General features: G+C 40.4%; 1 pseudogene; it reads right to left on the bottom strand.

Annotated features, from left to right (window-relative positions):
- Window positions 1-6,611: 6,611 nt before the first annotated feature.
- On the bottom strand, window positions 6,612-6,721 carry LOC114572662 (uncharacterized; annotated as a pseudogene).
- Between the last annotated feature and the right edge of the window lie 19,637 nt (window positions 6,722-26,358).

Below are 26,358 nucleotides of genomic sequence, written 5' to 3'. Positions count from 1 at the left end.
AAAAGAAAGAAAAAAAAATGAATCAACATCACGTTATGACGTGAAAAGTCTGTTGTGATAACAAAACGTATTTTCACTTTATGACGTTTTAACAAGATATTTGCACATAATTACATACACACTTATCGTTATAACAAGAAAATGTTCTTTTGTTATAATGTGAAAATGTGTTTTGTTAGAACATGAAACTCCTGTTCCTCCACTTACAATAATTTGGAAGATTGCGCTGAGATGTACATGTTCTTATTTATCTGTTATTTCAAATTTATTATATATATATATATATATATATATATATATATATATATATATATGTACTGTATGTATGTATATGTGTATATATATATATATTTTTACATGTTAATAAACTACAAACAAACTGACTGAAGACGCAGATGGATAAATTGCAAAATATGGGTCATATACAGGATTTGATTAAGTTCTACTACATGCTTGGGTTGAGACATGGCGAGATTCTGCTGCTGTCAACGGCAGTGGATGATATTGTGATAAGTATGCGTACACTAAGAAGGATTTTGAAATGGATGGAGCTGTACAGAAGGAAGAATGAGTCTCAGCCCAAGCATAAAGTTGAACAATTTATCCATCCGCACACCGTGTCTTCATTCAAACATCGAGTTTCATGTTCTAACGAGATAAATCATCGCATTACAACGTGAAACGTCACATGTTACAACACTATAAATTATCACGTCAGAACCTAAAACCTTTCATGTTATAACAGTATAATAGTATATTGTTGTATATAGCTTGTAACTTCATAAGTTTGTACGTTGTAATGATGTGACAATATCTTGTTAAAACTTGAAAAACATCTTGTTTTTACAAAAAACATTTCACGTAATACCGTGATACCGCTTTTTTCTTTTTCAGGCTTGGAAGCCTTATGCTTCCGTACTGAACAAACATGCTAATGCTTACACAGGTACTGTTTGTGTGGATAAGACAACTAAATACAAAGGTAATTATCCAAATTTCTATGAACATCCTCACTGTTTTATAATAATAATAATAATAATAATAATGTGTAATGTAACATTATTGCATTAAAGCATTACTAAAGGTGTTTTCAATTATAATAAACCCCCCCAAAAAATAATATAGTTATTTCCATACAAACGTATACATTCCGTTATGCACATAAAAGACTAATTTCTGGTATAACAGCAGCCTATAATATAAGCAATTGATGAATAATAATAATAATACTAACAATAACATAGTAGCAGTAGTTTCATAATATTTGTAGCACTTGTATTAGAGACATTCAATTGCTGTTCTGTCCTATGCTGTCCTATGCTGTCCTGTCCTATGCTGTGCTGTGCTGTGCTGTGCTGTCCAGTGCTGTCCTGCGCCTATGCTGTCCTGTGCTGTCCTGTGCTGTGCTGTGCTGTGCTGTGCTGTGCTGTGCTGTGCTGTGCATGGTGGGCTGCATTGTGAGCGTGGGGAGTGTGCTGCAGCTCTGACCGAGCAGCAGTGTGTGCTCTGTTTCTGGGTGTCAGGACGGAGCTGAAGAAATGAGCTGCCTCTGCCGCAGGCCACAGCTTGATTGATCACTAAATAGGGCAGATTTGAAAGTTTTAGTTATAACATTCCTGTAGAGCCCCTTAACACTTCAAACTTCAATTTTACGGGCTATTGAACTAAGCGTGTCCCTGACAAAATTGATATATGTATTAATTTACTTTAACCAGTGATTAATTACTATCCACACAGAGAATTATCCCAGAAGTCCTCCCTCCCCCCTCTGAATTTGCATATTAATCAAATTCTAGTTGATAGTTCAGATGAAGAAATGGATTTAGCAGTGCTGGAAGGCATAACTCTCTCTCTCTCTCTCTCTCTCTCTCTCTCTCTCTCTCTCTCTCTCTCTCTCTCGCTCTGTGTTTCAACACATGCACCTCAGTCTCTCGCCCTCCCTCCCTGGGGCCTGAGCTCCCTCTCTCCCTGGCTGCTAAGCTGCTTGTCGAGTGTATTAAAATCACAGATGCAGAACGAGCTCGGCTGGCTATTTGGTAAAAACAGAAATTGCATGTCCACTTTTATGATGTGTTCATGCTGAGCAGGCTCTTCTTAATGTGGCCTGTCAGAGCCGCCTGGGATTTACAGAGAGCAGTCAGGGAGCTGTAGTGTGTGTTGATTAGGCCTGTGTATGTACAGTATGGGCTTTTGGGGGGTCACCTGTATTGATGATGTAAATGAATGCTTTGGCAGATGTGAAGAAGGAAAACATAGTGTAGATTAACATGGTTAGAATAAGGCGGAATTATAAGAATGTGTTAATGTAAGCTGAAAGCTTCTCATGTGTGAATGTACTAAAATCTACCATATATGCAAACAAACCTTAGTGACCTTAGTGGTCCCCTAATACTGTATCTGAAGTCTCTTTTATATAGACCTTAGTGGTCCCCTAATACTGTATCTGAAGTCTCTTTTATATAGACCTTAGTGGTCCCCTAATACTGTATCTGAAGTCTCTTTTATATAGACCTTAGTGGTCCCCTAATACTGTATCTGAAGTCTCTTTCCCGAAATTCAGCTTTGGTGCACAATAACAGCCAGTAGAGTCAGTCCCAAATGAGCTTTCCTTAGTATGTGCCATTTCTGTGTCTGTAGCTTTAAATGCTATTGAGGAGGAGAGAGGGGGGGGCAAGGTGGAGGGTGGGGGTGTGGCCTTGACCAACTGCCACTTTGCTCGTTTGCAAGCCATGATGGCTCTCTCTCTCTCTCTCTCATGGGTGGGCCAAATTCTCTGAGAGGGCAAAGCAGAGAAAGGGGAGGTAACCTTTCTCCTTATGACCTCATAAGGAGAAGATTCCTGATTGGTCCATCTGAGCTTTCATTTTCTCAAAAGCAGAGCAGTATACCCAGGGCTCGGTTTACACCTATCACCATTTCTAGCCACTGGGGGAACGCATATTAATGTTAAAAAACCTCATAAAGTGAAATTTTCATGCCATGGGACCTTTAAAGCAGGTAAACCCACTGAAGCCCAGTGTTCACTTTTATAGGGTGTGCCACCAGTCTTTATAATATCAGTATTCAACATAAAGTATATGTTGTTGTAATACAAATGGTATATGTTGAGCCAGTTGACCTTTTGTATATATCAAGGCTGTCAATCAATTAAAATATTTAACCGCGTTTAATCGCATGAATGTCCATAGTTTACTACTAATCACAAATTTATCACACATTTTTTGTCTGCTTGAAATTTACTTTAAATGGCATATATTAAATTGTTTTTAATGCTCAAGTGGTATTTTAGACTCAACATAACTCTGGTGGTAACTCAATTCACATCAACAGTACATATGAAATAACATTTGAGTCTTGTTGAGAGAACCACGTGGAAGGGCTTTCCATTCAAAAGACCCTTTTCTTTCTTTTATTTCTGCTCACTGAGGTTTGTTTCTGTTAGCCATATCGATACTTTGATTAATAAAGTAAGGCGTTTTAAATAGTTTTTTTTTAAGATTATTTTTTGGGCATTTTTAGGCCTTTATTTGACAGGACACCTGAAGACATGAAAGGGGAGAGAGGGGGGGGAATGACATGCAGCAAAGGGCCGCAAGTCGGAGGCCCGCTGCGTTGAGGAGTAAAGCTCTATATATGGGCGCCAGTCTTGTGCCTGAACGCGTTGAAAGATAGTTCATGAACTCGTTCATATTTTGGGCGAATGTGAACTGAACATACTGTATTACTGCCTGATGAACGTTACTGTGAACTCCTTCATTCTGGGGTCTGTGAACGGCACACTCTCTCAGTTTAACTTTGTCCAATAGGGCGCCAGATTTCTATAGAGCCTTCTAGGCCAAAACCATGGCTAAAACACACCGTAAACAGGACTTCATATTTATAGCGGGAAAAACACCCAATCTGGCAACACCAGCCACCATTGAACTTATCGGATATGAAGATGAAATCTGACGCATAGTTTCAGTGTTAAAACTGATAAAATAATTGCTGTCTGTGGTTCTATATGGGCTGTGGCAATAACTGATAACTGATAACTGACAGGTCCACCAGCACGCAACAAAAAGACAACGCACGCAAATAAAACACAGCATGCAACAAAAAGAAAACGCACGCAAATACACCACAACACAACGGAAGTGTTTCCAGGGGACACTTTTAAGTGATGCACACATGCCTCAACCATTGGTGTTTCCAGTACATAGAAAGACCAACAACAGGACAATTTTAACAATTTTCTCCAATTTATTCATCACTAAATTCACTTCTGAGAACATTTTAGGCGAGAAATAAACTGTTTACATTTCGAATATAGGCAGTCTTGTGAAAAGAAATCGTTGCCGAATTGACAATTTGCTGAGAGACCTCCAGCTTAGAGCAGGGTCTCTGAGTATTCCTGGCCGAGCGACAAGCTGCCATCCCCGGCAGGCGCCTGCTGACTGTCCCGTCACTTTATGGAGCTTCTCAACTCCGAAAACTTTGAGGCAAATGGTCAATTCGGCAACGATTTTCACAAGACTGCCTATATTCGAAATGTAAACAGTTTATTTCTCGCCTAAAACGTTCTCAGAAGTGAATTTAGTGATGAATAAATTGGAGAAAATGGTTAAAATTGTCCTGTTGTTGGTCTGTCTATGTACTGGAAACACCAGTGGTTGAGGCATGTGTGCATCACTTAAAAGTGTCCCCTGAAAACACTTCCGTTGTGCTGTGTTTTATTTGCGTGCGTTTTCTTTTAGTTGCGTGCTGTGGTTTATTTGCGTGCATTTTATTTTTTAGTTGCATGCTGTGGTTTATTTGTGTGCTGTGGTTTATTTGCATGTGTTTTCTTTTAGTTGCGTGCTGTGTTTTATTTGCGTGCGTTTTATTTTTTAGTTGCGTGCTGTGGTTTATTTGCGTGCGTTGTCTTTTAGTTGCGTGCTGTGTTTTATTTGTGTGCTGTGTTTCATTTGCGTGCGTTTTCTTTTATTTGCGTGCTGTGGCCTCTCAGGGCCACCGTACGTATGACTTATCTTTAAACATTAGAATTAAACAGTATTCCATATCCAATTTAATATATAAAATAACTACAGCAGTAGTGCACCCATGGGTCACTAATTAAAAAAACATCATATTTTGGAACTGGGGCTTTGTTCACACCACAAGTCTCAATGCTTAATTTGGCTTTTTTGCTCAGATCCAATTTTTTTTGTTTGGCGGTACCACATGACCTTTTAAAAGGTGGCCTATATCAGATTCCAGTGTGAACTGGTTGCAGTTTCGAACTGACCCGCTTACGCAAAAGAACAATAACAATGGCATCAGACGCAGCACGCTGTTGCACTAAAGTTAGGGAGGTTATGGAGGAAGTCAGCATTTTCGCTTTTATTTCAAAATGTTTGCGTAATGGCAGCAGTAACATGAATGAGCAGGTGCTGAGGAGGAGAAAAGTGAAGAGAAAGAGAGCCAAATTGGCTGTTTTGGCCTGTTGCGGGGTTATGGCTGCATATTCACTCCAGAGGTCTGTGTGGATGCAGAGACGAAGCCAGGAGTGGTGGGACTGCGTTGTGAATAGCTTCACAGAGATGAAGTTTTTTTGTAGGCCTAGTCAAGTTTTTAATGTTACTGTCTGTGTCTAGAGCTAACTCCCGTCGGCGCATAATTGTGACAAATGTCGATGTAGATTGATGTAAAAGTCACATCAAATCCGCCTTGGTTGTTCACACTGCGGCCGCGTTGAAAAAAATCAGACCTGGGTCTGATTCAGGACCACATATGGAAGTGGTCTAAATCTGATTTCAGTGTTCACACTACTTTTGAAGAAGTCTGACCTGGTCACTCGACCCCCCAAAAAAAAATCTGATTTGGGCCACTTTTGCCTGCAGTCTGAACGTAGCCTGACTGATGGTTATTGGCCTCTAGTCCTACATGGGAACCATGTCAGAGCCTGATCTTCCCATGTACCTCTGTTCTAGGTGTCATGTCCAGACTGAGCGGTAAGAATGTAAGTAATTGCTGATGTAGGTAAAATTCTAAATTGTTGGTTTGAACCAAAGGCTGAACTGAAATAAAAAAGGATATAGTCCCCCCCCGATGCTCATGTTTCTCAGACAGCTCAGCTGCTGTCTGCTAACTTCAGACCTGCTGGGACGGTGCTATGCCTCTCTTTACTGTTCTCTCATGATCAGAGGTGACCAGTCTACTATTCATCTACTGACCCCTTGTGGTGGATTAATCATATTACAACTGAAAAAAAAAGCTGTAATTGCGTACATTCACAGATAGGATGAAGCAGTTCTAGCCAATAATAATAATAATTTATTAATCCCCCAAGGGAAATTACAATGTCCTCACTCTTTTGTTATTATTATAACACACAGGCCTGAACTACACATACACACACATGCTCAGTAGCTATACATGCACTAATGGACATATGTCTGAGTGAGGGGGCTGCCCATGGAAAGGCACACCGAGCAGTTGGGGGTTCAGTGTCTTGCTCAAGAGCACCTTGGCAGTGAACTGGCTCCTCTCCAGCGAACAATTCCACCACCATACTTTGGTCCAACCCTCTGGTTCCCAACCCAACTCCCTACTGACTGAGCTACTGCCACCCCCTAAAATAATAATCAGGGGAGAGCGTGAACGCACCACTACCACAAATTATGCATCCACATTTGGGCAATTCGCAGGGGTCAGCATAACCGGAGTGCAATGGTTAAGCCTCGGCCTGCCAGGTAAGTATGTACATATGATCTACATGGGATTAAAACTATAATATTAAACTGTTGTGAAGTAGTGGTCACATAACTGTTGAGAAACAAAGGGTTACTAATGCTTTAATATAAGGTTTTGATGAGAATCAGAGCTGTTATCTAAAATACATTCATATATCAAGCTACAATTTCATACTGATGTCACAGGGTGGCAACAAAGAGCTATTTATTCATTTTCTTTGACTCAAGGTCATGAGGCTTATTGGATGAAGCTAGAAAGAAGGTAAAGTCAGCAGCTCACTGGCTCCAAAAATTGCTTAATAAGGCACGCAACGTTTCGGCCCACAATCTGGCCTTCCTCAGGTGTTTTTGATAGCAGTGACCCATGACCCTTAACTGGTGTCATCACATCACATGGTCAGAGGTCATGTGATATGTGAAAAAATTGGATTAAAGTGCTCATATTATGCTTTTTGGCTTTTTCCCTTTCATTTATTGTGTTATATATCTTTTTGGTGCACGTTATAGGTGTACAAAGTAAAAAAGCTCAAAGTCCCCCCCAAAGGGACTTACCATCTCCAACAGAAAACACTGTTCACAAACTGCTCCAAACAGCTCTATTGTAGTCCAGCCTTTACTTCAGAGACCAACGTGGTCAACACGTTATAATGCTCGCCTAGCTGCTAGCATGGCACGCCCTCATACTCTCCTTCTGACTGGCTAGTAGTCCTTACCTAGGTACTGAGCATGTGCGACTCCCAACAAAGATGGAACAGAAGTGAGATCACTCTGTAGCTAAAACAGAGAGCTCAACACACAGGGTGAAAAGAGGAGCTGCAGCAATGTGCAGTACAACAAAAATATGGTGTTCTCTGAAAATTAAACCATGTAAACCTATTCTGGTACAACCTCTAAATACAATTATGAACCTGAAAATGAGCATAATATGAGCACTTTAAGCTCCCTGAGTAAAGTGTGATCCATCGGTGTCTCTTTTGAGTAGCCAGTCCTTTACTCACAAATGTGAGCCTTTTTAGCTTGTGTTTTCTCCTACAGTATCAGTAAGCATCAATGCACCGATGACGGGACTTTCGGGACAGCCTTTTATGAAACAATGTAGCCAGCCAGTGCCAGAAGACAAAGCAATACAACAAATTGATATTATCCAGCGAGAAAACAATATGAAATGAGAATATTCAATGAATATTGCATAGACTGATTATTTTTGAATTGCTTTGTGTAACTGTCAAGTTGCAAGAAAATAAGGTTTCATGCTATTGTTAACCTGCAACTAGTTGCTGTAACTGTGTAAAGCCGGCCAAATCGGCACTTTACAATTCTATTTATTGTCAGGGAAACAAAATTTAAATAAAGATTTAAAAAAAATATGTTCTGCTGTTTGATCCTCTGGCTGTGTAATGCTCTGACAGATTTTGCTGCCTTAACGCCAATGTCGGTTTTCCATTCTAATTAAGAAATTATTTTCTGTACACATTCTACAGGCTGCATTGTCGCTGAAAGTATTGCTCTGTCTTAACCCTCCTGTTGTCCATCGGGTCATACTTGACCCTTTTTTATAATGTTTCTATATCAGAAATTTGGGTTTCTTTCCACCAAATCGTCAAAGAAACTAACGTGGATGGTTCCATACAACCATTACTCTTCACAGGTAAAATAAATGATCAGTTCACTACTTTCATTTCATTTGGGTGTTTTATTAAATTTTATAGCAATTGAAAAGAAATTGACAGAAGAACGTTGAAAAAAAGTGACAAAAATGTTGGAAAAAGCTTCAAAAACGCAGGAAAAAAAATCGACAAAAACGTTTTTTTTTAAATCGCTGAAAAAAAAAATCGACAAAAACGTCAGAAAAAGGTGACAAAAAACCTGGGGAAAAATTGTTAGTGTGTGTTCTCTGGGTTGCCTGGTTTGTCTGTGTCCACTTGTCTCAAAGGCCAGATTGTCTTTAGCTGATGTCCTTCTCAGTTACTGGTCACTCACAGAGCCCAGATAAACTGCCACTTGATGTTATTCAGTGGTTAAATAACATGAACGTTTAAGTTTTTTAGTAGATATCCAGTGTTCTCCCAAGCTGATGCTGCTTATTAGACTGCTTACCCTCTGTACAGCAATCTTCTGGAAGTTTAGATTATAAGCGTTGTACTGCTATTAACCACAAGGGGGCATGCCCTCACTGTGTATGTTATTTGAAAGAATAACTCCAGGGTAATTTTTCTTCATCATCATTGAAACCTATGACATGTATGTAATTACTCCAGTTAACAGCTCCTTCTGTCTGTTCTGCTGCAGGTTTGTTAACAGCTCGCAGAGGCACAGCAGCAATCACAGACAAAACACATCAGTACTTTTTCCTAACACATCTTTATTAATCATGGGATGTTTCCTGGAAGTATTTTCACTCTTTCCGCTGCGAAGATAATGGGATTTTCTTACGGTATGGTGAAGAAGACAAACCAAACTTATTTCTACACATTCCGTGGTAGTAGAACAGAGCTACTTTTATTACAACTGTAATAACTGGTATTGCTGAATATCGACCGCAGTTGGTCTCACTCAAGGCGAGTTGCTTAAACTTGAAGCCAGTACATTAAGTAATGAGCCAAAAACAGTCTTCTTCTTTGAGATTACCTCTTTATGAAGGTCAAACTTAGTTCCAGTCAGGGTTCCTATGATGAGATCTCCAAAGAAGTTTCTGCAGTGGGTTTTGAAGCAGCGCAGTTAATAGTGTACAGCAGTATTTTCAACAATAATAACATACAGTACAGGCCAAAAGTTTGGACACACCTTCTCATTCAATGTGTTTCTTTATTTTCATGACTATTTACATTGTAGATTCTCACTGAAGGCATCAAAACTATGAATGAACACATATGGAATTATGTACTTAACAAAAAAGTGTGAAATAAGTGAAAACATGTCTTATATTTTAGATTCCTCAATGTAGCCCCCCTTTGCTTTTTTTGATAACTCGTCAAACCCTTGGTGTTCTCTCAATGAGCTTCATGAGGTAGTCACCTGAAATGGTTTTACCTTCACAGGTGTGTTTTGTCAGGGTTAATTAGTGGAATTTTTCCCTTATTAATAAAAAAAGCAAAGGGTGGCTACTTTGAAGAAACTAGAATATAAGACATGTTTTCACTTATTTCACACTTTTTTGTTAAGTACATAATTCCATATGTGTTCATTCATAGTTTTGATGCCTTCAGTGAGAATCTACAATGTAAATAGTCATGAAAATAAAAAGGAAACGCATTGAATGAGAAGGTGTGTCCAAACTTTTGGCCTGTACTGTATCTCCACAGTTTTTACCATATTTATACCATATTTGGAAAGTGAAAAAAAATATTGACCTCATTTAAAATTATTTTGTTGATTTATGGAAGACCTGAAGGCCAAACGTTCAAATAAATATAAATAAATGGCAAATACTGTTGGGATTTTAACCCTATGTAAGCTGGAAAATGTGTATTGGCCGCTTCAGGGCTCCTATAAGATAATGCGGGTCAACAATATTTATCATTATAAACTGAAAACAACTCAAGAATAGCTTAATCCTCTGCAACAATAGCTAAATGAGTCCTTACTAACTTCGTCTCTGACTTCTGTACAGGCAACCGCCGTAATGAAAGAAAACACTGATCTGACACATCCGTCTTGGCAGTTGAGTTCAAATATCAACAATCTTTGCCCAGCATTGCTTACTGCACCTTTAAAGTACATTTAGTTAGTAAAAACTGCCTCATCCTCCACTGAAAATATACACATATAGGGGGTGTATTACAAAACTCCATTTCATTTTTAATCTAGGTACGTTATGTATGTTAATGTATAACCTAGGACAACAAACAATATGTGATAGTTACTGTGGTAAGGTGAAATAAATGTTACTGCATTCATTTAATATTTGTTTTCTGGTGAGAAATCTGAAAAGCTGCAAAGATACCTGTCACTGAATGCCATTGAAATAGCATATCCAAAAAGTACAAAGACTCTCTATTTGAAATGAGGTGTAATGGGACATGGCCTGTGATGTTTCTTTTCAAACACATCATTGATTCAGAGTAAGAAATTAAAGTGTTTACCTGCTGTAATAGCAGGTCCAAATCCAATAGCACCTCCTCAAATTCCTTTTCCTCTAAAGTTATACAGTTTTATTTTTATTGATAATGATGTAATATATCATCACAAGATAAAACCTGTGTGGATATGATACACATGTGTCAAACCGGCACTGGCAAATCATGCTGCGTTCCAGACACAATTTTTAGCCCATAAGTTACGACGTCAAGTCACGACTCACGACTCAAGTCACCACAAACCCTTCTAGCTAGCGTTAGCTAGCGGCTACCTAACGTTGACGTTAGCTAGCGATAGCTGATACTAGCGATTTCTAGTCGGTGACATATTTTGGGCTTCATTTAATAAACATAACCTGTAGTAGTACTCAATCGTATGTGTATTGTTTTGATTACAATGTTCGGAATTACTTTATGTTGCCTATTTATGTCTATTTATTTGTATTTCTCACCGTTAATCACCGGCATCTGTACAGCATCAACAGGGGGCGCCATTGTTGTTCATGTGTGTGTGTGAGACGTCAAAAACTGTAACTGGGAGTACAACCATCTGGTACCAGTTCACGAGTAGTAAGTTACAGGTTTGACTGCTGTTCCAGGGCACTTTCACGGGGAGAAGGTTGTGAAAACACACCAGGTTGCCTGGATCGAAGCATCAGTATCATCGTTCACTATCCCCAGCCTATTAGCACTCCTCACCTTTTGCCTGTTTCAGCTCGTTAACCCATCTACAAAGACCTTCTCCAGTCCTCAGTTGTTGTCTGGTCTTGTCTCTACATGGCATACGGACTCCCTCAGTATAGTCGCTTCAGTGCTTTGCCAGATCTTCCAGTGTTTTGTGTCCTGTAAAGTTAAGTTGATCTTCTGGGCAGTTTCTAGACATTTTTCCTGTATTTTTGACACTGCCTTTGGCACCACTCTCCTTTGCGATCTCATGTGTTTTTTACTTCTTGGACTCAACCTTGTTTTTGTTACTATTTTTGACTTTTGTTTGCCTGACAAGAAACCTTCATTAAAAACATTTCGATTTTATTCTTTGTCCTGAATCTGAGTTTAGGACAATACGTCTGCCAAGTTTCATACATCTACATGAAAGTTAAAGGAGGGGTCTTAAACCTTGAAAACTGTAAATGGGCTTGAATGGGCTCTCAGCCAGACGGACTTGCAGAGCAAATCTCAAATTTGCCGGAAGTTCGTCATGGTTTTCCCAGGCTTGGTCTTGAGGCTTTCCTGAACACTTTTGAGGTGGATCTGGTCAACCTGCCAAGAAATGGACATCAAAGTGTAAAAACTGTAGTTTCCTGTTGCCAGTAGGAGGTGCTATGACCATGACCAACAGTCCCTGGCACTTTTGTGCTAGGACGCTAATAATTTTTGTTGATTTTACGCTGTCACTTATACCCTAAGGTAAGGCTTTATAGTATACCTTTTACAACAACTACATGCAATTTCTGACAGCCTGTAATGTCCACAGCATGTCAGCTAATGCACTTGGAAATGAACTAGTCTCTATACGTTATCATGACAACAAAGTATGTCTAACTCTGTTTTGTAGGCTACTCACCATCACAAGCCAGTTCAACTGCTATAATCCCCCAAATATCGTCTCTATGTTTGTTGTCTTATTTCGCTTGTCAAAGAGGACATCATTTTGCAAGACCAAATGGATCAATCAATCAATATCCATATTGTTTTGGATTTTGTGTGGAAAGGCTTATAGAGATAGTTGAGTTACAAAAATGAAATTGATGTGCGATTTATTTATTCACACTTGATTATTTGCGTTTGTTCTGAAAAGACCTTTACTCTAAATTGACTTTTTACTTTCCAGCTCTGCATTTAGGAAAAGCTCATTAAACTACAACTTCAAGTCAGAAAAATGCCACAACACTAACTACTTAGTAGCAACCAAAGCATAAAATGATGTATGTACTTTAAACATTTTATAAACATCAAATGATAAAAAAAAAAGTATTTTCTTTTCTCCTGTTCATTTTTAAGAAGTGGGGACACTCTGCCTCAGTTTGTTACTGTTCAGTCCACCAACAGCGAGCTAGATGTATGTACTCCTCTTCCACTTTAAGTGGTGTTTGTGTGGAGCGCTTGTGTGTGGATGCTCTGCTGTAAACTAAGCTCAGCCTGCAGTCTGGTTTACTCTGCTTTAATTCAAACCATCCATACGGACTCAGAAAGAATATTTACTCACACTGTGAACCCCGTAACCATGGAATCAGGGGAGACACAGCACACAGAAGTATGGTGAGGGGGAGGGGAAGGGGGTGGACAAGGAGTTTGTGTGTTGGGGAAGGGGGGATGCTGAAAACAAAAGAACAGAAAGAGGGAGAAGGTTTGTGTGTGTGTGTGTGTGTGTGTGTGTGTGTGTGTGTGTGTGTGTGTGTGTGTGTGTGTGTGTGCGTGCCTGCGTGCGTGTGTGTGTGTGTGCATGCATATGCGGTGGTACCTGTGCTCTGTCTCAATCTGTCAGCCGCTCTGACACGGAGATCTATCCTGCAGCAGTGGGCAGGAGAGAGAAAAACTGAACGAGAGGACAGTAATTAAACCTTGTGTGTGTGTGTGTGTGTGTGTGTGTGTGCAAATTCACTTTTGCCTGCTTCGTATGTATACATGCAAAAATGCATGTTTGTGTCTCAACTTGCATGCACACTACACAGCGTATATATCGGTATGTGTGTCAAATGTCAAATAAGTATCAAAATAAGCGTACCAGCATACGTGTGCAGGTGTGTGTGTGTGTGTGTGTGTGTTTGACACTTTTATTGCCAGGGCAAAGAAGCAATATCTCGTCTACAATGCCAGACATGGGTGACAAAATGGGGTCTTAATTTGCTTTAGGGAGCTGTAACTCTCTCTATCAACTCCGCATCAGCGCTAAAGTCAATCACCCAGCATGCTGAGCGACAGGACCAGGCCACGCTCCACATTTCCATTAGACTAATGTTTATTTACAGCTGCAAACCCCAAACAGCCTTTTGGTTGTTGTGCACTGATCCCATTTCATCCCGTATGACTATAATGAAGTCAGGAGTAGGTTAAGTTGAGGAGTGGAGCAGTGTTTGCTGTAAGCCATGTCAAGAGGTTGAGTGTTGGAATGTGTTTAGGTTTCATTAGGGCTTAAGATGAGTCGCTTCAGGCTCCAGATGGAGGATCAGGACTGCATTGCAGACCTAAAACAAGCAGGCACGTAGTCAGCAATGGGCCATGGCGGTACCGGCCCGCCCACTTTACTCACTGGCCCGTCCAGCCAAGTTTGATCAAAATAGGTTTTGTTATAAAAAATATTCAAATGTATGTAAAAGAAAAAAAAAAGAAATAGTAGCAGAACTAGTTGTGTCTGTTTAATGTGTCTTCTCTTCTGTAAACTGGACGTCAAAGTTTTCCCGAAATGAATGTATTTGATGTTTGAATCCATATTTAGCAGAAAACAGCCATGGATTGTAGTTTGTAACAGGTTCTTAAAAGCTGTTTTCATCCAAATGCTGTCTTTTCATTAACTGGTGTTATGTGAATGTTGGTAAAAATGCTTTCAGAAGATTACATCATTGAAAAAGTCTGTAACTATTCTAAAACTGCAGTACATTAGTCCATTGGGAGTCTTGATCAATGGAAGTACATTTTCAGGATAACTGCCAGATGTCCCTCAAATTCCACTCTCTGTGTGTTACCGTTCTCGAAATTGCTTCGCTTTGGGAAAGGTCATCAATCTTAAAGCTAGCAAGTTACACGCTAAAAATGGCACGTTTTGAAGACAATTTGGATTGTGCAACAAGGCAGTCCTGTTTGGTTCCTTCGGGGAATGATTGTTAAGATTTACAAGGACTATGTTTACGGCATTTTATCTCTAACTGGGAGGCTTTGGGACCAATTGGCGGGGATTGCTGTGAACGAAGTATAGCATCGCACTGGTAAGAAAATATTAGGTTTAGCCATATATCCAGCTAATTTAAATAGCTGTTACTGTATTGTGTAAACATTTAACTTCATTTAATATTGTATTTTCTTTTGCGGCGTGCCAAAACAACTTCCTTCCTGAGACTATTTTGCAGAGCCACAGACGCTGTGTTTGGAGCTTAGCGCCGCCCAAGACAATTGTGATTGGTTTAAAGAAATGCGTTTTTTGGAGAAAGGTCTGGCAATGAGTAATCTATATCCTTGATGTTCCACTTGGAAATTCTGCCGGATTTCACTTATTTAGGCCGGGTATCCCTTGCGTTGGACTTCCTTTGTGTTGGCGTTCTAACCTCCGGTGGATTTGTGAGGACTATGGTTAACTGCTCCTCAGATCTCCTCAAATCCAGACAGCTAGCTAGACCAATCTGAGATTTTTCCAATCTGAGTTTTCTCTCGCATGACTAAAAACAACTTTTGAACGTTCACAAACGTTCCACCAAAACAAGTTCCTACCCAAAGCTACTTTGGCGCGGCACCGGCCAAGGCTCCACCGTACGATTGTGATTGGTTTAAAGAAATGCCAATATACCAGAGCACGTTTTCCTCCCATCCCAGAATGCTGTGTGGACTAGCCAGACCCTCCTCCGCAGCGCCACAGTGGAGGAAGGTCTGGCAAAGCGAGACTAGGCAATGAGAAACTTGTCCATTGGCTGTATGGCATTTTTTCTTAATGAACCTGTTTGCTTTGGGTGTGTGTGTCCTTTTTTAGGCTGGTAGATTGGAGCTTGATAACAGCTGGTGGCAGCAATACCCCAATCCTGTGGCACAAACATGTGTTTGTGTGTGTGTGTGTGTGTGTGTGTGTGTGTGTGTGTGTGTGTGTGTGTGTGTCCTGGAGTGTAGGTGGGCGGCTGTGCGTAGCCGCGGCCAGCTTTGAGAGGGTAATCCATCTCCATCTCTTAAATGATTATCTCCATTAATCTGCTGTAAAGTAATAAAGTAAACACCATTCCCTCCACCTCCTACCCTCTTCCTCTTCCCTCTCCACCTCCTCCTCCTCCGCCTCTGCTCTGGATGGAGGTTCATTAAGTCTTTAGTACATTAATACGTCTTCATGTCCCCATACCGTTCCTATCACCTGGTGCTTGGGGCCCCTTGAGGCCCCAGTAGAGATTCTCTCTCTTTCTCTCTGTCTCTGTGCATGAAAAGGGGAGAAGAGAATGAAGTGTCTGCGGTTTGTGTGTGTGTGTGTGTGTGTGTGTGTGTGTGTGTGTGTGTGTGTGTGTGTGTGTGTGTGTGCGTGTGTGTGTGTGTGTGTGTCTTTGTAAGAGTGTCACTGAGTCGAGGTGATGAGCTCGGTGGATTTAATTTTGCGATGCGGGACTCAGATGGCCCCGGCGGTCGCCGTGGTAATTTGCCTGATCAGGTTTGAGAATTGTTGCTGTTGGTGATCAATCATCCAGGTTGTCACAGCGACTGGGGGCCCAGTCGGCATGAAGCCACTTGTAATTGGCGCTAGATTGATGTGGCCATGTTTCCCTCACATGTCGAACAAAAGTTTGGTCAATTAAAGGTTGTTAAATTTACAACCCCTCCAACACACAGACACACACACACACACAAGGAAGGAACTCATACCTGTGTGTGTGTGTGTGTGTGTGTGTGTGTGTGTGTGTGTGTGTGTGTGTGTGTGTGTGTGTGTGTGTGAGAGAGAGAGAATGATGGGACAGTAAGGCAGAAGGTCTGCTATGTTTTAAACTCTGACACTGTTTATGTTGTTGAGTGTTGCCGTGCTGCCTCTACTTATTACTGACTAAAACATACCATAATTCTATCACATGCTCATACACAAACAGGTAGGACAGTTGGAAGTTTGTGCCTCACATTAATCATGGTAGTTTGTGTACTTTCTGAACCACAACTCATGTGACACAGTAATCATAAAGTAATGCCACATACTCTGTGTGTATCTACTTGTATTTTAGCCACTGTATGTCCCAGTTCTACAGTGTATGCTAATACTGTTAAGCACATTATGCACAGTTCTTAAAGTTTTCAACCTGGGGTCAGCACACCAAGACCCAGCACCTACTGCTCAACTGGCAACATACCTGACCTTCCTGCCTATTGGAGGTGGTGGGCCCACAAGTTGCAGCCCAAAGAAGTAGAAGGAAGTATTCCTATGTTCAGTATTTACCTGACAAGAGCATAGGTTTTAGCATAGGGGGAGGGATATGGTTAAACTTCACTCAAATTAACATAAAAGATCTCTCGTGTGTGTTTTGTGCCAATGCTTTAGCAAAGTTCAGGTAGTCGCGCCACCCCGAATAAACAACAACGAAGAAGAAGGTTCATAATTGTATTTAGAGGTTTTGCCAAAATAGGTTTATGTGGTTAAATTTTCAGAAAACACCATATTTTTGTTGTACTTCACATTGCTGCAGCTCCTCTTTTCACCCTGTGTGTTGAGCTCTCTGTTTTAGCTACAGAGTGAGACATCGCACTTCTGTTCCATCTTTGTTGGGAGTCGCACATGCTCAGTACCTAGGTAAGGACTACTAGCCAGTCAGAAGCAGAGTATGAGGGCGTGCTCTGACAGTACCTAGGTAAGGACTACTAGCCAGTCAGAAGCAGAGTATGAGGGCGTGCTCTGACAGTACCTAGGTAAGGACTACTAGCCAGTCAGAAGCAGAGTATGAGGGCGTGCTCTGACAGTACCTAGGTAAGGACTACTAGCCAGTCAGAAGCAGAATATGAGGGCGTGCTCTGACAGTACCTAGGTAAGGACTACTAGCCAGTCAGAAGCAGAGTATGAGGGCGTGCCATGCTAGCAGCTAGGTGAGCATTATAACGTGTGTTCCAAAGTGACCACGTTTGTCTCTGAAGTAAAGGCTGGACTACAATAGAGCTGTTTGGAGCAGTTTGTGAACAGTGTTTTCTGTTGGAGATGGTAAGTCCCTTTGGGGGGGACTTTGGGCTTTTTCACTTTACAAACCTATAACGTGCACAATAAAGATCTGTAACACAATAAAGGAAAGGGAAAAAGCCAAAAAGCATAATATGAGCACTTTAATGTAATATATAGCTAGCTGACGTTAGTTAATTATTTAACGTTTAAGGGAAGCTACGCCGATTTTGCACCGGCATTTGTGTCATTACAGTGTTGTTTGGCTTCCCTGCGTTGCACATAACGTTAACTTACATGACAAACTACAAAATATCAATGATAAAAGAGTACAAACAGTGTGCTCCAAATGCACCTTTTATTTTCATTTACTTAGCTAACTGTATTTACCTTTATTTTCAGGTAAAATCAGACCTTTGCAGCTGGCTGGCCGATTGTCTCCATCAACAGGTCGAGCCCAGAGGAATTTAACTACAAGAGGGCATCAGAACTGTTCTACTCAAAGCCCAGGAACAGTAAATGTCCAAATTCAGGGTGGTAGGGAGTGTTAGAATAGAATATATCTTATTGTCCACTGGGACAAGTTGTCTGTTCTATCTTACCTTTCATCTCTTGTCCTGCAAATAAAGTATATGACCTGTCAGGTATTATTCTGTAGAAACCATTTTAATTCTATAGCTGTTCATTTTGTTGATCTGCGGCACTCTGGATCAATGGACTGAGATTAAAAATTATGTCTAATGGATGTTTGTTTGGTTTGAGTGATGCTTTTGACTTAAGCTGCAGATCATCTTGCCTTTGCGGTCTCATAGAACAGTCTAATAACGTGAGAATGAAAGGCTTTCATTCGGAATGAGATTTTCATCCTTTGACACCAGTTGTGTACTTTTCAAAGAAGGAGTGCATAATTAGCCTGGTCCTGTTCTTGCTCCCGCTTTGACATCTGGATATTCGGCAGCGTTGCCACAATGGACCAAATGGCTTCGCTCACATCTTTCTCCGCCATTACGGAAATACTAGCACAAACTAGCGCACAACCTCAACGTCATCGTTCTCAGCCACTCCCTCTGTTCGCTGATTGGACCAGTAACCCGCAAATATACTGCGAACCCAGATGGAGTACTGAAGGAAAATGAAAATTGAGCGGAAGTACGTAGGAGGCTAGTGCGTAATGTCCTTGTTTGACAAAATGAATATTAAATGTACAGATTGGATGCTGTATATGTAATAAGTATTTATACAATTAAATGTCCAAATTCAGGGTGCAATGCTTGTCCTATTGATGTAGGGAGAGTTCAAATAGAATACATCATTTTTTTCATATTTATTTGTCAAGTTGATTAATACCCTGTCCTCTACCTGTAATCGAGAAAATAAAAACGTTTAACACTGGTAACCACGATTGTATTTAATTTCCTTTAATGACTCAAATGTATGCTCTAGTTGATTTTGTGTCTTGACCATTTGTGACCATGCTTTGCAGGTGTGACTTTTTTCTGTGTCATCACCCTTCATATCTATACAACCAATGTGTTTATGATTGCTTACAAGAACACAGATTCTTCATAGATCAAGCTTCTGAATTTTGCTCTCAAAGTTCATCAGATTGATGCATTTTATTCAAAAATGTACAACATTACTACAGGGTCGAAGTATCCTTCTCTCCTCAGTTGTGTGTTAACATTATCCCGATTTTGGGGGGGGAAATCTAAACCCAGAGATATCTGTAATTTTGATCAATGACATTTATCATTTGGTCGCCTGTCAATGGTGTCATATAACCTCTGACCATAGAAAACCTTTGACCCCTCTAGTTGCTCTAACTTCCGTTAAACACAGGAAACAGCAGATGATATGTTCGAGAGTAATTGTAAATCATACAATGACAGAGATGTATACTCAGTAATAGTAATAAAGATTTTTTTTCTGCCACACAGCATCATCTTTCAATGAGTACATGTCACTTTACACCCATTAATACAGCAGAGACCTAATTTATTAATATGATATTTCAATATTGATCCAGCTTAATGTTACTACAAAGTGCTACGTTGACAAGTGGCTCATGCTAATGCTTGGTGGCTGAACTTTAATGTAACGTTATAAGGTTACAACGTTCAACACACTCATTAAGTTATTTTTAGTATAATCGTTTTGAACATGTTTGTGATTAAGTTCACCAAGTAACGTTAGCTGTATGGGTAGTCAACTAATCTATTGCTAAGTTAGCCAGCTTAGTGCACCCCTGTCCATCTGCCTCACTCCCCACCGCTAAGAGACTTAATTTGGGATGAGAGCAGCAGATGGACCCGGGGACACAGCCACATCTAGTTCCCAGCAAGCGACTACAGCTAAGCGAACCCAGCCGACACAAACTACTAGTGGCTGGGTGCTAACGAAGCTAACAGCAGTAACAGAAAGTTTCATGATCCATTGGGAACAGACCATATCAGACCCCAGATGTCTAAATATACAGGGGCCATCAGACGTCTCCGCCCCACCAGCAAAGTAAGCCTCCCAGCGATGAAGAGTACGTTACAAAAAACCCTTTGCCCCCGGTGCTGAAAACGGTGCTGAAAACAGGGGGACACCGACGTGTGAATTATATTGCGATATTGTGGTTTTAGCTGCTGGCTTACGTTAGGTAACAAACATACTTATTAAAAGTGAAACTAAAGGGTCCGGTACAAGTGTCAATATGTGGTAGTTGGGAGTGAGAACAGAATCACACATCAGCTTTTCATATCTAAACAGCTTGAGAAAGTTCCCAAACTTTTTATGTTATGAATTCCCAAATGTGTCCACAAAGTTCATGCCTCATAACATATTCTCACTGCACTTTTATAATGACCAAAATAAGAAAAGGTTTTAAACTGATCTTTATATCCTGAGAACCCCCTGTAATCCCTCTCAAGGAGCTCTGGCGGTCTGTCACGGAGACAAAAAGGCATACAGCAGCCATGGTTTTGGAGCGTACTTTCCAGATCAGGGTCGAGGGTTAGAAGCCATCATAACTTCTGGGTGAGTGTGTTTCTCCAGCTTCCTGGGGCTGGTCGGAAGCTCTTGATTGCACGCCTCTCAGGCCTGTCACACTCAGAGATATTTATGAGTTGGAAAGCACAGAGTTCACACACTCTTTTAGCCCAACGGGTACTGGTCCATAAATACACAATAGGGCAAAATGCAATGTGGCCCCTAACTCTACTACTTTGGTCCCAAGCTGCAGCATTCACCTGGACTAAATCAGTTCATGGGAGACGGCTAAAATGAAAACTAGTGACCAGTAGATGACTGATAGACTCTACATCTGGTTTGGTAGTATTGTTTGTACCAGTACCCATTTTCTATGTACTCTATTGATCCCTACCATTCAGTGTTAGTCTTTAGCTTTTACTGAAGAGAATAGGTGAAAGGAACTAATGCTTCAGGACACAGAAAAAATCTAGCTGCTGAACACAAGTATGGCACATAATACAGTACATTAACTACATTCAGCTTATTTTTACTTGAACTATACACAAAAACAAAAAAAACTGCTTTTCTTCTCTTTATTATTTTGAATTCTGTACGGTATATACTGTTACGAACGAACTGACCACCGCTACTAAAGGTTAGCCTAGCTAACAAAATAAATCCCTCTGCCTCCTTTTCCCTACGTGTTGCGTTCAACGTGTGTGGGACTAACCTGCTTGGGAGAGTGCAACGCTTTCCTACTTCTGGAGGGGTTTGCGTGCTGACACTGACTCACCTCGGACCCTGATAGTTCGCATTCGGGAGACGAAGCAATTCCCACCGACTCTATATACGATGTGATCAGCCTGACTAGAGTTTGGTTTTTCATATATATATCAACCAGTATATACTGTATGTCCCCTTTTTTTCATGTTTGTTAGGTCAGTTTTATGTTGCGTTTGTTCTGTTAAGTCCTTCAGATGACCATGAGTTACTTGATGGGCCCAGAACTTATCTTCATTTTTGTTGTTTAATAATCTTGCTATTTTGGGGTAAATAGAACCCCCTTTTTGGAAACTAACCTGCAACTGCTTGTTCCCTACTGCTTGGCACCTCACACCAGGCTACTGTAGACAGTGGAACTGTGATCATATATTCCCGGGGGCTCCACTCTTGCCTATTATACATGGCCATGGAGACCAACTGACAGAAAGGACAAAAATATTGTCTTGTGATTGTTGAAATGTTTTTTTCTAAATGTGTGAAGGTTTCCCCAACTGGTAAAGCAGATGCCTCTACAGTGAGAGCGGAACTCATTTTTTAAATGATGCAGTGAATCGACTTTCAACATGTTTAGGTATCAATCTGAAACGACATTCTTCCTATCAAGTCAGTCAAAACGGCTAAAACACTAAACCCCATTCTCTCAACCAAACGTGGTGTGCCCTAAACACGTTGGTCGATTGAATCTTTTGGCAAAAACACATTCTCACTCGCTAAGTGTGCAGCTAAGTAATCGTGGGCCCATATAACACCAACAATTGTGAGCAGGCAGCATCTATATCTGTCTATATCATAGTTTGGGACGTCAGTTTTCACCTTGGTGTTGGGGAGTGGTTCAACATTAACCAACAATTGGTAAATGTTCCAGAAGAAGAAATCTTCCAGCCAAAAAACCCTTTTAGTGGGTTGAAGATACTTCTTAAACCCACTAAAAGGGTTTTTCTCTGCATGGCAGTAGATTTGACTGAAACTCCTATGCAGGGAAAATATCCAACAATAGGTTCTCTCCAGGCAATAGACTTGGCCTTCAGTGACAAAGGTGTGCAGTGTTGTCCAGGCTGGAATGAATCCCTTTTCTGTATTACTTGCAGTATACAATATGTTCTGTACTCAGTTGTGAATATAGATTATTTTTAGGCCTTTATTTGATAGGACATCTGAAGTCATGAAAGGGGAGAGAGAGGGGGAATGACACGCAGCAAACGCTCTACCAGGTGAGCTACCCAGGCACCCGTGATATACATTTTAAATTTTTATGTACAGTAATGCAAACAAAGATATCAACAACAAAGATTTGTGACAGCCGTCGGAGTTATGTGCTGGAATCTCTTGCAGAACAGTGGAAGCATCCACCCAATACTTGTCCTTTTGATGATGAAGATGTCTGACTGAGTCCACATAAGGAGCTGCTCAGTAACTCTATCCAGCTGCTGGATGGCAGTGTTGTGTCTAACACCAATCTGTTTACTGGTTTGTTGCTCCTCTCAGGTCCTCTTGGCCTCTGATCGGGGCTGACCTGAGATCTGCTTGTTTTGGGTAGGAACAGTCCATTAGGCCAATTAGAGCTGACCTTTGACATCTAGAAAACGAGAGAGTGGGACAGAAAGAAAACTTATAATCATTTACTCACTCAATTCAATTTCAATTCAAAGGGGCTTTATTGCCATGAGAAGCAAACATGTACATTGCCAAAGCAAGTGTGAAATAAAAACACAAATGCACATACAATAAGTAAAGATCTACTAGAATAAAGTGTAATAGAGCTCTGTAACATTCCAACATTTTAATCAAATATATAAACAATTCAAAAGGTAAGGTTAAACAAATATAAACATATAGTCCTATATGTACAGACACTTAAAGACACAAAAGATACAAAGATAATTTAAAATAAAAATGTATGGACATTGCAGTTAAAAAATATACAAATATGTGTGTGTGTGTGTGTGTGTGTGTGTGTGTCTGCAAATGGTCACTGCATTAGTACCCTAATCCCCCCCCCCTTCCTTTCTGTGTATTGCCTTATCTTCAACACATGAGTGTAATAAGGTAAAGGTAGTAACAGGAGAGATACTTGGATTGGGGAAAAATGTGTATATACATCGGTATCGGTACAACAAATGCTCTGGGTAAAGCCCCCGCTGAAGCATTAATTCCGCCTATTATTTTGCTGTCTAAATCACTAAGACGCACACACACAGAAGAGAGAGAGAGATAGTTTGGGTTTAATAGTTGCCATTTTACAAACGATTGGTTCGGTGTCACAGGCTGCTCATTAAGAATTGCAGATCACTAATGCAGCAGCCATGAATGAACTGTTTAACTGAGAACCATAGAAACCACAACCTTCCACACACAAGACAATGGAAAAAGAGCCGTGCTGCACTTGAGTTTGTCAACGTGATTGCAACTTAATGAAGTGACAGAGTTGGTCTGGGCTGGACTTAGACAGATCTGTTCAAATGCTTTAGAGAGGAGAGGAGAGTAACGGAGGTGGAAGGAAAGAAGAGAAGGGAGAAGCTAAAATACAATTCAGTATGAACGCCATGAAGATGAGAGGGAGCAGAGGTTGCAGTAGAAGGACGAGGCCCTGGATTAGACACTGCATCTCACCCCCCTGCCCCCCACCCCCCCCCCCACCCCTTTTTGGAGTGAGGCTAACGATCTGGATCTGAGCACGTCATTAAGGCAGCAACACACACACCCCTGGGGCTACACAGGCACCAGCAAGTCTGTTTTTGAAGTGTGTGTGTGTGTGTGTGTGTGTGTGTTTGTGTGCGTGTGTGTGTGTGTGTTTGTGTGCGTGTGTGTGTGTGTGTGTATTGACTTTAATTAACTGATAACAGCAATTGTGACTATAGCATTACGCTTTACATTGCATACAACATTGAATAAATAAACTACTAAATTCCCCAAAGTAAAATATTACAGTTTAACATGTATCTAACTTAAATGATAATTAATTGATAATACAATAATAGTGAATGACATGGTATCTTCTCTGTAGCATTTGCGTTACTAAATTCTAATCCATTGTTTGCAGTGAACAACTACGGCGCTAGGCAACGACATTTTCAACTCACTAAACATAAGAGGCTGGACGCAGTGGGTGAGGGACTCAATCAGAGAGAGCTGGCTGATGATGGGAACTGTCTGTGGAGGGAGACTTTGCATTCTTACCAGTTTGTAATGCCAAGCAGTGTGATGAAATCCTTAACCCTCCTGTCAGAAATTTGGGTTTTCATAAAAAGGTAACGTGGATGGTTCCCTACAACACTCTTCACAAGTAAAATGAATGATAAGTTCACTACTTTCATTAAATTTGGGTGTTTTATTCAATTTTATAGCATTTGGAAGTAAAATTAATAAAAGAACGTTGAAAAAGGTGACAAAAGTGTCAGAAAAAAGATTCTAAAATGTGGAAAAAACACCAAAACATCAAAAGGTACAGAAAAAAAAAAAAAAAACACAAAAACGTTGAAATAAGTGACAAAAACATTGGAAAAAGTGACAAAAACATCGGGGGGGAAAGCGACAAAAGTGTCGAAAAAGACGACCAAAAAATTTGAAAAAAGGTTTTCATTTTAAATTTTGACCCAGAAAAACTAAAAGTTGCATGGCCGACGGGAAGACAACACAAGGGTTAAGACACAGACACAGTTGGAGTGCAACAAAAGTAGTGAACATTCCTGTAGGAGGTGGAAAAAAAGTCCACTGTTACTGTAACAAGATGTCATCAGTGAACATGTTGCAAATACATTTCCTGTAATATGATAATCTTGGGACTTTGCAGATACGTTTTAATATGTTAATTAAAAAAGAGGCATTACTTTTCTTGTTGCAAATAAGGACCGATTTGTGTGTGTGTGTGTGTGTGTGTGTGTGTGTGTGTGTAGATGATTTCCATGCTTCAACAAGTTATGATGTGATTTAGTGCAGGTCATTTGCCTTTATGAGCCCCTTCTGTGTTGTGTGTGTGTACAGCTGTTTGGCACTGCCTTCCCCCATTTCCTCGCTAAACATCAAGCATTAATATGTAGCCTGTTACATTCATTCTATCATATCTAGCTACAGATCCCAAATGCTATGCTGTTCGTCTATCTGTTAGACCCTCAGAGAGCCACTGGAGAAAATTGTTTAAGAGGAGGGAATATCTTTCTATCTTTATTTCCCAAGAGATTATCTCTGTTACATATTTTATGAATATTCTACCCGAAAACACAAACATTTTTGGGAGGCAGAGTTTATTTATCCAGCTCTTGAAGCTACCTAATTAGACAGTCAACAGTGTGTGTGTGTGTGTGTGTGTGTGTGTGTGTGTGTGTGTGTGTGTGTGTGTGTGTGTGTGTGTGTGTGCGTGTCACTGTGTCAAATACATCTTCATTCTGCATAATCTGATGTATTTCTGTGTGTATGTGAATCCAGGCAACACTTCTGAAATAATTTAAACTGAAATTAAAGTCTTTTTTATTCAAATGCTAATCTGTGCTGTGTTTTATACACTCATTTAGTAACCTTCCATCAGAAGAACGCTTTGTCTTCACTCACTGATTTTAGTATGAACCTCTTGTCAGATGTTTTTGTATCCATGGAATTCACCGGACTTAAACTTTTGGCTCTGTTCATACCAACTAACAATAGTAACCTGCTCTGTGTCGCATATATTTGATACCACACAAATAAAAACTGCACTAATGCGTCCGCAAGACTCTTATCTCTATGGCGATGATAGGATTTTGCCGTTTGGACACACGTTTTTGAATTACAGAAGGAACTTCAGAGGTAAAATAATCATTAAATATACAGTTTTGACCTGTCAAACATATTGTCGCCCCCTCTCTTCTCTACTCCCTAACTGCGCCAATCACCATCTGCCACACACACACACATACACACACACACACACACACTAATTCCTCCTATAATCAATAATAGACTCTTTACTGTAGGCCGAGTTGTCCTCTCTTTGCAGGACATGTCAAACAGCAGAGTAAAGGTAGCTCAGATTAGCTGTTACTAA

The sequence above is a fragment of the Perca flavescens genome, chromosome 17 (assembly GCF_004354835.1).
Source record: "Perca flavescens isolate YP-PL-M2 chromosome 17, PFLA_1.0, whole genome shotgun sequence".
NCBI lineage: Eukaryota > Metazoa > Chordata > Actinopteri > Perciformes > Percidae > Perca > Perca flavescens.
The sequence above is the reverse complement of the archived record's forward strand: the minus strand, read 5'-3'. Positions and strand labels throughout refer to the sequence as shown.